At 40.1% G+C, this 13,213-nt stretch overlaps 1 protein-coding gene across 22 annotated transcripts in view; it reads right to left on the reverse strand.

Moving 5' to 3' along the window:
* The window catches only part of LOC148224944 (uncharacterized), a 412,443-nt gene that overhangs the window by 239,017 nt on the left and 160,213 nt on the right, over positions 1 to 13,213 (reverse strand). The gene's annotated exons all lie outside the window — the stretch shown is intronic.

Raw genomic sequence — 13,213 nt, forward strand, 5'->3', positions numbered from 1 at the left:
GTTTCTGGAGAAAGCAAAATCATGAAAACATGAAAATTGCTTGAGACACATGTTTAGTTCTAGAAAACTTAGGTAGGACCTCCTTTTTTTAGGAATTAAAATTTATGGCAAGGTCTCCAGCTCCTGAGGCAAGCACAGCATGCTATTAGAAGAAATAAAAGAAGTAGCAATGGGGGAAAAGACGAAGTTTTCTCTTACAATTCCTTCTTGCCAGCACTTTAGAAAAGTTTGGTCTTTATTTGTAAACAGTGAAACTAGGTTGAAACTTCAAACTTAGAGCAAAATTTCTCTTTCTATACTTCAAACCCTCAATAATAATGCTACTACTAATAAAAAGAAAGTATGTTATGAAAATCACAGAAAACAAACAGCAGTTTGGAATGAGATTATACATTTTATTTTCTGTCTATATTTGCTATTATAAAAAATCTATGAAGAAAACACAGTCACTTAACAAAGCTTTTGTGGTTGAATCCTTATGCTGTTTTGGCACCAGCATTAGGTATCAAATCATAAGCACATCACAAATTTAAAACAGTCTTGCAAACACATTCACACTTGACCAAGTTGCCTTGTAAACTTCATTAGTTGGTATTGGGGATTTCTGTGGTCAAAAAACTTTTGGGGAGCACATTTCAGACACTCATCCCTCTCTGGATTAGAAATATCCTTTATATTCAGTCTTAACATACTTAGAACTCACTATGACATTTGTAGGGGACCTACAAGGAACATCTCATTCAACTGGCTGACCACTTCAGGCCTGACCAAAAGGTAAAATATGCTGTTAATTGTATTCTCTAAATGCCTGTTAAATGCTGACAGGCTGGGGACATCCACCATCTCTCCAGGAAGCCTGTTCCAATATTTGACTTTGACCACCCTCTAGGCAAAGTGCTCCCTAAGGTCCAGTCTAAACCTCCCCTGGTGCAGGTCAGCAGTCCCTCCTGACTGTAGGAGTTCTATCTGCCAGGTTTGTGGTCTTTCCCCCTCTCCTGCTGCCCCATTTCCCAGTGGTGCTGATTATCACTGCCCTTCAAAGCAGCTGATGCCCTCCACAGCTCCTCCAGCAGCTGAACTCTTCCTTGTCCCTGTATGGATGCCTCTGTGTTCTGACCTTCCTGTGGATTGGCTTTTCTGAGGCTCAACCTGCCACGTCTTCCTGTTCCACAAGGGTCTCTGACTCTTCCTTTCTTCTCCTCTCTCTTATATAATTTCCTCAGTGGCCATCTGAATGCCACCATATGTGAGCATGCTGTGAGTCTTCCCTTCCAGATGTGAAGGTACACTTGGCAAAAGGTTGGGACATGCCCTGAGGTTCAGCTCAGTGAACTCACCATGAGAAATTACTGGACAAGGCAGAAAATAGAGCAGGAAGTTAACAAGTGTTACAAATAATACCATGAAGGATGACCAAATTTCACAGATGGCTAAAATGTGAAGATGGCCAAAGTGGGAGGTTTAGATTGGGTTTTAGGAAAACTTTTTTCACTAAAAGAGTTACTGAGCATTGGAACAAGTGGCCCAAGGAAGGTATTATCCTGGAAGTATTTAAAATATTTAAAAATGTGGATGTGACACTTAGGAACATGGTTTAGTAGTGGACTTGGCAGTGTTAGGGTAAAGGCTGGACTCAGTGGTCATTTCCAACCTAAACGATTCTAAAATGGAATCTCACATAACAGAGGGGAGAACAAAGACATTTTGAAGAGTAAACCCTTGCTAGGTCCCCAGGGACTGCTAAATGATTGGGTAGGCAACCCCACCAAGTTTGGATACAGAGGTAGCAAAAGAGACTTGTGAGGAAAAAGTAACCAAGGTACAAAATTATTTGAGAGTAGATGCAGAGAGAGAAAGGGAGGTGATCAAGATAAATGAGAGAACAGGAATGGGGAATGGAGGGGAGGGGAGCAAAAGGGGACAGCTGAGTTGCTGTTGCTTGAGCTCTGCACCTGATGACCACAATCCATCCTATCTTCTCATTCAACTCAACTCCTATTTTCTGCATGAGGTGTCTACCATGAGAATTCTTTGTTTGAGAAATAGCTTTGAAGTTAGAAAAGAGAAATACCAGGCTGCAGAAGCAAGAGAGGTATCAATGTAGGGAATATGAAAAAATTCAGTATGACAAACTCTGCCTGGTTTCAGCTGGGACAGAATTAATTTTCTTCCTAGTAGCCAGTACAGTGCTGTGTTTTAAATTCAGTATGGCAATAATGTTGATAGCACACTGATGTTTTGGTTGTTGCTTAGTGTTTACCTTAAGTCAGGAACTTTTATGTCTATGCTCTGACAGTGAGGAGCTGCACAAAAGCTGGAAGGGAACATAGGACATCTGACCCAAACTGACTAAAGGGATATTCCACACCACAGAACATCATGCCCCCTGTATGAACTGGGGGAGTTACCCAGAAAGGGGCTGATTGCAGCTCAGGGATGGGCTGGGTACCAGTCAGCAGGTGATGAATAACCATTATTTGTCTTTTAGGTTCTCTCTCTCTTATTTTTATTACTATTATTGTTATATTTTAATTCATTTTGATTATGAAATTGTCCTTATCTCAACACATAAGTTTTACTTTCCCCCCCCCGATTCTCCTTCCCATCCCACTTGAGGCAGGGTGAGGAGTCAATGAACAGCTGTGTGGGACTAAGTTGCCAGCTGAGGTTAAACCACAACACCCCCATAAAATCCTATGCAGACACTGCTGTCTATTATTGGTTCATTGGTGGCCGAGTTGCTAAGCCTTTTGGCAGGGAAAATCAGAACATACTTGACTTCACTCTGCTGTAGCCAGTATACTCCCAGTGCCCAACATAATTATTTTAATGCCAGCTCGAGTACCACTGCACTGCAGCACTGCCATACTTTGTCTCAGCAAGGAAGAGAGCAAGATAAACAACTACACCTCCACTCAAAGCTTCCCCTTCTTTTGTCCTAGAGGCAACACTGCAAGCAGCACCAACAAAAAGAAATAAAAATAAATAAATTTGCAGTACTATTGCCTCTGAGATCTCAGTAACTCTAACTGTAATAATCCAAATAAATTAGATAATTGGAAGGCTCAACAGAAGCTTTCATAAAAAAACACTGAGACCCAAGCTATCCTATCTACAATACTGACAAGGGGAAGAAAAGGAAAACTCACTAAATCGAAATCCAGAGGAAAAAATTACAATCTCTAAGTTTCCACCTTGATTTAATAATTGAAACATCATGTTCCCTAACATTACACGTGACATGCTGTGGCATGACTTCTCTGACGTGCCAAACTCACAGACAACGGCCTGGTTTAGATGTTATTAATCTGCTGACACCCTGTCTGTCTTAATTCTGCCATTTCCGAGTAGAGATAAAGTCACAGTTCTAAAACACGGTGTGGATACCCACGCATTGCACTTGTCTTTCCAGTGGAGCCTTCCCAACAGATCAGTTTACAAAGGCCAGCCCCATTTGGCTGGTTTCATCCTCTTGAAATCTAAACTGTTTGAGAAGATAAATTATTGTTACTACATGCATAGCACCTGTCATATTTTACCCACTGAAATGTGTATAAAATACATTTCCAGTGACTGTCAGGGAAGGAAGGATTGGTGTTGGCTGCCACTAGTGACAAGTCCCTTCCTCCAGCCTTTGCCTGAGTTGTGCAAAGCCCTCATGAAGACTTATCCACATCCTTCAGCAGACTTGAGGAAAACCTCGAGCTGGGCTCTTGGCTACTTGCCACAAATTCTTTCAACTTTAACCTGTGAAATAGATGCTGTTGTTAGGCCATTGTCAATTAGCTCATGTGAGAGGATGACAAGGAGGAGACTCTGGGCTCTTGTTCAGCAGTGATACTGCTGCTCTCAGTTTGTCAACCAGCCAGGGACAAACAGTTTGTTGTGCAAGTGTTATCATTTTACTGAGCAGATCCCCAGTGCCACACTACAGCTGGCAAACAGCAGAAACAGAAGTAGCTCCATTAAAATCATGTGTTGCACTCCAGCCTTTTATGGGACACACTTCCCACATCCATCATCTGTGCTCTGGCTTCCCCACATCACTTCCCCACATTCACTCTAGCTTTTCCACATCCCCACATTTGCCACCACAACCTTAAGGATAACAAGTTTGAAGGTTTTAGCCTACTGAAGAAAAAACACATTTAGCATTCACACAGTGAGAAAGCTGTCTTTTCCAAAATGTTACATTTAAGATTGATTCAGAATCATAATGGAATGAGACCTCAGCTGAGAAAAGGGAGAAGATGAAGTTAATTAAAGTGCTGTCCAGCTGGAACTTGAAAATTCTTCAATCAAGGAAATATATCATACTCTGCCTCTTCCCATGTACATTGAAAAATAGCAGCTCTTGTAGATTTAATTAAAACTTAGACTTAGTTTTTTAGTTAATACTCTTAACTTGATTCATTATTATTCAGTCAAGATGCAAAGTTATGACCCTCATCAGGAAAAGGAATGTTTTCCAACATTATGATAACCTATGTGATTTTTTTTTTTCTGTTAGTTTTGAATTTCTTATAATACCTGAGGAAAGCTGGAGAACAGAAAGGTTGCTAGCTCAGCTGGTTTAACTTGGCCTTTCCATTTAGTTTAAAGGTGGAGGATTTTGTTTGCTCTTTTTTTCTCAGTAAATTTTCATTGTTGCTCAACCAGAGATTTGAAGTTAAAATATCATATTAAGAGACAGATACTCAAAGATTACAAAAAACTTACTCTCCATCAAAGCCCATAATCCACTAGTTCCTTCACTAGCAGGGAACTGTGCTGCAGCTAAACAAGCCCACCTTGAAGCAGCAAGGCACTGATTTTAATCTCTCTGTGGTTTCCTCATCACCTACATAATCCAAATCCCAGCTCCCCAAATACACCTGTACATAATTTTAAAAATACTCAAACACATTTTTTCTCCCAGCTACAAGCACAACTCAGATGTCTTTTGGCATCAAAAGCAGTAACATTTATCCCAGCATCCCTCAGCTGCAGTGCCACATTATGAATAAAGGATGAACTCAAAATCACTGCAGGGGTGGATATCTCAACCTGCAGTTGCTCTGTCAGCAGGGCAGGCTGCTCCAAGCTGGTCCCATGCTCCAATGGCATAGACCCAAGTCTGGTGGGCTTTGCATCTTTGCATACAGTCTCACACTAACAACGTTCTGCTGATTTCAGAGGCTATTTGGAGAGCTTGGGTAAGATGGGATGGTACGTGGCACAGGCTAATAAGATGCTCCAGACATGAGCTGATCTCATCCTGGTATCTGCACTGCCTTCTCAAGCACGGAGGAGGTATTGGCTGAGGAGCCAAAACCAAACCACATCAATCAGTTGTCACCATATGAACACCCTCCCTTCCACTCTCTGTGCTGATAGAGTGGATTCACTTTGTAAACTGAAAATAAATCCTTCTGGCCTAATTGATAAATCAAATCTATGAGCTAAAGCCACTGCTTGACTATCTGCCTCAGTGGCTGGGAAAATGGTAAAACAACCGGATTACAGGCTTACAGCCTGCCTTCAGTGACCAGCACGCAGCAGCAGAGGAATCTTTTTAACCTTCTAACATAACTGCCCATCCAAACTCACACAGAGACTCCCTGTTTTTTACTATAGTCTCTGTTAGGGCAATGCAGAGCAGGAGCAGAGTCACTGAGCGTCCTAAATCAATATGGAAAACAAGCATAGTCTTTAAAAATATGCATATTAAGAAGACTGAAGGTAAGGTGAAAACGTCCACTTTAACCGGAAGACCCAAATAACATAAGAAAATAGGTTTAAGGCTTGTAAGAATGGGATAGATGAAAGAAAACTTTTATCCAGGAGTTATCTGAGTTCCCACTGGGTGGTTGTTGGAAGTACCATCCTTTACAAGTGTAATCTGTAACCATGGCAACCCACTTCTTTTTAAAGGGGACAGGGTTGGAAAGTAAGGTCTCCATCCCCACAGCCTGAGATAACCATCACTAAATAGCATAGGCTTAGGCAGGGACACACATCTGGTAGGAAGGAGTCGAGGAGAGGCTGAGGAGGCTGCAGAAGGGTTAGGGTCAGGCAGGTGAGAAAAGGAAAATACTCTCTGATGCCTGCACACCTGCAACATGCACCACCGCTCACTTACAGGGTCTGTTTCATTTTAAATCATTGTTGTATGATTCATCTAAGGGTTTAATAAATTAAAAAGTAATTATAAAAATAAGAATAACAATAAAATTGTCCTAAAAGAGGTCTCCCTCCATAAGCGTTAGGATAGAAATGGGGAAAGATAACAAACAGCTGCTGCTCTCTGTGGCTTCCTGTCCCACTCCCCACCATAGCAGTTACAATTTTATGTCTCATCAAAGATTCATAGAATATGGATTTAGATGCAAGAAAATGCTACCTAGATTTTAGAGAGACTATATTCTTCATATTAACAGGTTTTAGTATTTGTGCTTTTTCATTGTTTCATATCGTTTGCAAAAGGAAAGGAGAAAACACCTTGAAATATTTCCTTGATTAAAAACCTTTTTTTGATGTTTTCCATGCTGTTGACAATAATGAAAGTATTTACAACACAAATTATTCTCCCAGTTTAACTTAAAACATGGTGGATAAATCCGCAGAAAGAACTATAGAGTATTGATATACTTCAACTTTTAGAAATGTGTTTCCATGTGTCTAGCATGAAACAGAAAAATAGATAAAAGACTCATACACCTATTATTGTTATAAATAAAAAAAAAAGAAAAAATTAAAAAGAAAAAAGAAAAAGAAAAAAGAAAAAGAAAAAGAAAAAAAAAAGAAAAAAAGAAAAAAATTTTAAAAAGCAACAGCAACAAAATCCATTAAGTGTGGGAACTAAAATGAACAAATTAGTATTCCTGGAATTAGTTTTTCACAGTCACAGTAGTGAAGAAAAACTAAATTTAAGGCAATGTGTAGAGACATGTCATTTACATACCTTCTTCTAGAGCAGGGAGTAGTGCTGACAGGTACAGGTGACATAACAGAAAAGAAAATGTAATGCTCATTCAGCAAGATCCCAGGAAGATCCACACAGAAAAATGCTTCTCTCTCTAAATTGTCTACTGAAGTCTTTGAATTTTCAGTACACTTATTTCGTGTTAACTTGTTTTAATCAACAAAAAACAACTCACTGCCTGTTCTAGAGACCCCAGAGGCAAACTCTGATCTGTGATGGTGAAGCCTCACCACCAGGTGGGAGGAAGGAGAGATCAGGCAGCCTCTGCACCCAGGGCATGTCCAGAGCAGTCAGTGCATCCACAACAATTCACAGTGCCTTGGATTTGAATTAAGAACCATTATGTAAACGGCAGCCTGAAAAATTCATTCCACAACACACACTTACCACTCACACTCAGATGAGTCTGAATATACACCACAAACATTTGCCAAGTGTCTAGACAAGCATTTCTGGTGGTATTAGCTGAGTAAATTTGCAGTGAGTTTGCACAAAATACAACAGAGCTGTGAACATCAGCCTAGAGAAGGCCAGATAAGGTAACAGATTCATCACATGGAGTCAATTCTCATCTTTAGGGTAACTCAGTGGGTCAGGCACATCCAGACAAGAAAATGCTTCAAAAAAAGAACAAGACACAAAAAGATTATAAAAAGTCTGTACACAACACCATGCAAGCCAATATGTTGGGACAGTGGCAAGCTCAAGTCCTACTTGCTTCAGTTTCCCATTCCTCATTGAATTAAATTGCTTGAAGGGATGGGTGATACCACGTGGAAGAAATAGGCAAATTAAAGGGATAAAATGGAGAAAGTAAGAGGGCAAAGAGAGACACCAAGAGAAGAGGGAACAACTTTTGCCAATTCACTGACCTTGGCATACTCTGTTGTATTTTTAAAAGATAAATATCCCCTTTAGAAATACTCATCATTGACTACACGCCTGGATGAGTCAAAAAGAAGACACGTGGGCACTCAACAGACAGGGAGATTTGACATATTGTTATGTTCTCTGGAATTTATTTCAGGTAATGAATATTCCAGAACAGTATTCTTTTCCTTTGGTCCAAATATTACAGAAAATATTTAGCTTAATCCAGTCTGCTAATGTATTCTCATAACCGTGTATCTCTGACAGTAACATTAGCAGCTAAAAATCCACAAAATAAACAATATAGGGAAACTAGGCCATCAGTCATACTATGGAATGAAAAATGCAATCAGAGCTACTTTTAATAAATGCTCACACAGCATTTCTGCACTTCTGTGTTTCTTTTACAGGAGATTTGACGTTGCTGAGTATTCAATGTTGAATTTTTATTTCCGAAAGAAGTTATAAATTAAGCAGCCTATTGTGCTTAGAGTAAGGTTGTGCTCACTGTACTATATGTCATGTCATTCTTTCAGACTTTGTGCTAAAAATACAACATTGTGAAAATCCCTGCTACTGCTAACAACCCCATGAAGTTCTTTGAAGTGCAGTGTGGCTGTCAAATATGTCAGCTGTTGAGGGAGCCTCTCATGGTGCTGAAGAATGAAATATTTGATTTGTGAGTCAAGAAAAGTGGAATAGAGACGTGCTGACACAGAACTGAGCAGGTTCAATTGCCTGATCACCAGTTCTGTATCTGGGTACACAAATGTCAGGTGCCAGGAGTGGATCAAAGGGTGCCGTGAGCTCTGTGTGCACGTTTGGAGTCTGTCCCTGCACTGCCCTGCAACCACCTGGAATTCAGGGCACAACAGGGGCCAAAATGCAGGAGGAGGCGTTTATGGGAGAAGCACAGTGAGACAAGTGCTTGGGAAGACAATCTGAGCAAACCAAATCAATCAGAAGGGCTTGAGCCATCCTGCAAGGCTTGAGGTTGACTGCAGCGTCTCTGGCACACCCAGCCACGCTCTGTAGTTCTGATGTTTGGGGAGGATGTCTCACAGCCTCTCCCCAGAGATATGGTCCTTATGGGGTGAAAAAATATGGCCTCAAATGCTGGTTGTCAGGGCCGGTTCCTACTGTTATGCATTATTTGCAACATTTGAACCCTCCAGTTATGACCGTGTAACAGTTATGTTAACCACTGCCCAAAGTACTGTGAAACCCCCACTCCAAATCCAAAAATATTATTATCACTCACATATCTTTGATTGTGCTAAGCATTTTTTAATATATTGCAAAAAAGAACACGAAGAACATTTAGTCTTTTTCATTTTTAAATTATAACTACGCCCCCTAATCAGGCACTGCCAAATAGTAATGTCATAGGACTTTGAGTTCACTTCTTCTTTTGCAACATAATGCAACACATTTTTAGTTTCTTCATCTTAAAGTCATAAAAGAAGCTGCTGTCACTTTGCTGACATAAAAACAGATTTCTCTTCTTATTCCCACCCTCAAGATACTCCCAGGTTTTTTCAAGCTGATTCTGAGCTAGTTTAGAAATAGTTATTGTTTTAATGTAATGGTTTAGCTCTTAAAAATCCAACATATTTATTTGAAGGAAATAAGACAGAACAGTTTTACTTCTTTTCTTATATCTGAATATTAAAAGTATTGCTGTATGCTGTAGTTCTCCAAGGTTCAAATCTCACTGAAATGTTCTTATATTTTTCATTTATTTTTTATATTTATATATAAATTTGAATCTCTCTAGACAGATTCCTCCCATCTTCTGATAGAAAGTAGCCATAAATGAAGACTGGCATGTGCCATTGTCCTCAAAATCACTTTGCCATGTTATTCCACCTGATGTATACGTGTTTGCTACACTATTTTTGGTATTGACACAAGGCTGCCACCCTTGTGAGCAGCTCTGCAATTGAAGATTTAATGAGATTTGCTAAAGACGAAAGATGAAGCACTGAATTTCATGAAATTGTAAATCCTACCACAATTAATTTGAAGAAGGCAGGAAGAGCATTGATCACACCCTCAGTAACGCCTGGATGTCTGTGAAAGTCAAAACAAATACTCAGAGTTTTAGAAAGAAGAATCTCTGTACAGGTGTACAAATAAACACTATAGCCTTTCAATGAGCTCCAGTGATCATTCAATTCATATGAACAGTAACTTCCAAGGAGTGTTAGAAATAATGAAGTTATGATGAAGTGCAAACAAGGAGTTATGCCAAACCTCAGCCTGACGTGGCCGGCAAGTCATAGAAACATTTTTACATGCTTAAACTAGCATGAGAATTGAATAATTGATTGGAAAATTACAGAGAAAATAAACTTTCATTGGAAAATATAATTTTGTGACCAGGGGGTTTCACTCAGAAAGTTCCTTTGGTGTTCAAGCACTCCACTCCAGACAATTCATGTCCAGGAGCAGGAGTACCACATCTGTGCCCTGTCCAAGCCAGAAGTCTCCTCATCTCATTAACCTGAGCTCTGTATCACATGAAAGCAGTCACCTGGCCTTCTGATCTGAGCAGCCTTCCCAGACCAGTGGCACAGCCTAGTGCTCCCAGTCCAGGCATGCTTCCCTCACACCAAGCTGCCTCCTCTTCAGCTGGATCTGCCTGGAGAAAAACAGGTGAGTCCTCACTGCTGAGCTTTTAAAGGATTTTTATTCCCATGTATTATAGATAGTAAGAGACACAGCTTATTAGAGAATTTCCTCAAAGAGCAATCTTACTGTGCATAGGTCCTGTTGCAATTCATCAATGTTGATTTTTTTAAACTGGTGTCTACTGTATTTATTTGTTGACTTTTTCAATATTTACACAGGATGTAATGATCCACTGATAGTTCATTAAGCAGTTAATTTACCTTGTTACAAACCAAACTAGGAAATCTCTAGGAAGCATGACCAGCAGTCCAAGGGAGGTAATTCTCCCCTTCTTACTCCATTTCCATGAAAACCCACCCGGAGTACTGAATCCAGCTCCGGAATCCCCAACATAAGGATGTGGACCTGTAAGGGAGAGTCCAGAGGAGGCTGTGAAGATGATCATAGGGTTGGAGAACCTCTCCCAGGAATACAGGCTGAGAGGTGGGGCTGTTCATCTTGAAGAAGGCTCCAGGAGACCTTGAAGCAGTGTTTCAGTACCTACAGGAAAGGTGGAGAGGAACTTTCCACAAGGGCATGCAGTGATATGATACAGGGGAATGGCCTTAAGATGAAAGAAGTTTAGGTCAGATATTAGGAAGAAATTCTTTACAGTGAAGGCGGTGAGGCACTGGAACAGGTCACCCAGAGCAGTGATGGATTCCTGGAAGTGTTCAAGGCCAGGTTGAACCAGGCAACCTGGACTAATGAAGGGTGTCCCTGCCCGTAATAGATGTGTTGGAAGTAGATAATTTTTAAGGTCTCCTCCAGTCCAAACCATTCCATGATTCTATGATCTCCAAATTGTTTTACGAGAGCTCATAGCCAGAGATTTATGACCTGCAGATCAGTAAGCAGGACCAGTGTTTCCAAAATTCCTCCATTCCATATATTTCCAAGAGAAAATCCCATTTTCCCTCTTCTTATCCCCCTCAGTTCGTGGCCAGAACACCCAGGTCTCAGCCCTCCTGAGGGAGACTGGGAGATATTGCAACACAAACAAATATTGGCAGCAAGACTCTTGAAACCCTCTGAAAGGGCAACAAAGGAAGACTCTGTTCACACCATTACCCCTCTCTGTACTATCACACAGGGAACCTGAGTCACTGTTCCTTGTTTCCTCATCAGCCTCCAGGTTTTCTGGTACCAGTCTTTGGCTGGGTTGGGCCAGCTGCCACTCCTGGAGATATCCTAACTAACCCCAATGGAATCAGCCACATTTTTCCAGCTTTACCCAGAAATTACAGATAAGGACTAAGCAGAGTGTTGGTGCAAGGCAATGCAGACATTTTAAGATTATAGTAATAGATATATTCAGAACTTCAGAGTAATCAGGTTCACATACTGATGAAGATAATAGATATACTTTAGTTTGACTAAAGGGGTCATAAGATTTTTCAGGGAAAAGCTGGAGATAATTAGAATGCTTTGAGATTAATTATTGCTTTTATTTTATGGATTTTTAACTGGTTTGTAAAGTTGAATGTGATAAAATAGCTTCAGAACACTGTATTGAAATGAAAAAAGAAAATACATTACTTTTTCATGGTTCTCCCTTTTCTGGTAATCATTTGTTGAATTCAGCAGAAGTTAATTAGAAATTTCAGGACTTTTCTCCAGGGGGAAAAAACATACTTGTTTTAGGAAATAAAAAAATTTGCTCTAGTTCCAAATTTGTTTAGAAAGGAAATTTCATACCTCTGTTTCTTAATGATTAGAGTATATATAACCAATAGTACCCACTCCTATATCAGCTGTTAGGGGAAAAATAATCAAAAATACCCTGTATATATTACTATTTGATCTTTTAAAATTCTTATTTCAGATATTTAAAACTGTATTCTACAGACATGTATATTTTACCCCATATAAAGCAGAAAATCTCACCTAGACCCAATTAAGAATTACATCTGAGTGCACATTGTAATGTTCCCTCAACACCACATCCACCCCAGCTTGTACCTGGAAAGCCCAGGGGACACTGGGAGGCCAGCAGCAAAGTGCAGAGTGCCAGGGGATGGGTGCCTTGGCTACTCCTTGCTCCTACATGCTCAAAGATCAGTGACACTTTTGAGAGTCAACATTAAGAAGATTTGGCATCAGAATTATTAAATTTTTTTCTTCCTTTTTTCCCCCCAAATGATTCTGCACTGTGGTATTATACACACAAATATATGCCCTCATGGTGTGGAGTTTGTTTGTGGAGTCCAGGAAACATTCACCCTGGCTTAAAGAGGGAAAGAGGAGTTAAGAGCTCAGTTCTGTCATCCTCTGTCACACTGGTGTGTACTTTATTCTGCAAGTGCTTCAGCTGGGGCCAACAAATCTGCATGTACAGAGTAGAGAACTAATCAGGTTAAATAAGATTAAATAAGGGTGGCAGATTCAGGTCATGCCAAAGGTAAAAATATCCATTATTTTTCAGAAATAAAAAAGTAGATACCATAAAATAGAAAAAGACAATATATATTTGACCAAATTTTGGAGGAAGAGACAGGCCTTGCATGCCACTAAGAGGTAGCAAAAACTATTGATGCCATAATTTCCATGGCTGGAAGCTCTCCATCTCAGTGGGGGCACTGAGACAACGAGAACAACCTGCCACAAAGTCACTACCTGAGGAGGTACCACCCTCATTGATTTCTTTGGTTTAGAAATTCTTCCAGTGCTCTAGTCAGTCAGATAATCACTTTGCAAAAAGAATTA

The sequence above is a fragment of the Sturnus vulgaris genome, chromosome 2 (assembly GCF_052056855.1).
Source record: "Sturnus vulgaris isolate bStuVul1 chromosome 2, bStuVul1.hap1, whole genome shotgun sequence".
In the NCBI taxonomy this organism is placed as follows: Eukaryota; Metazoa; Chordata; class Aves; order Passeriformes; family Sturnidae; genus Sturnus; species Sturnus vulgaris.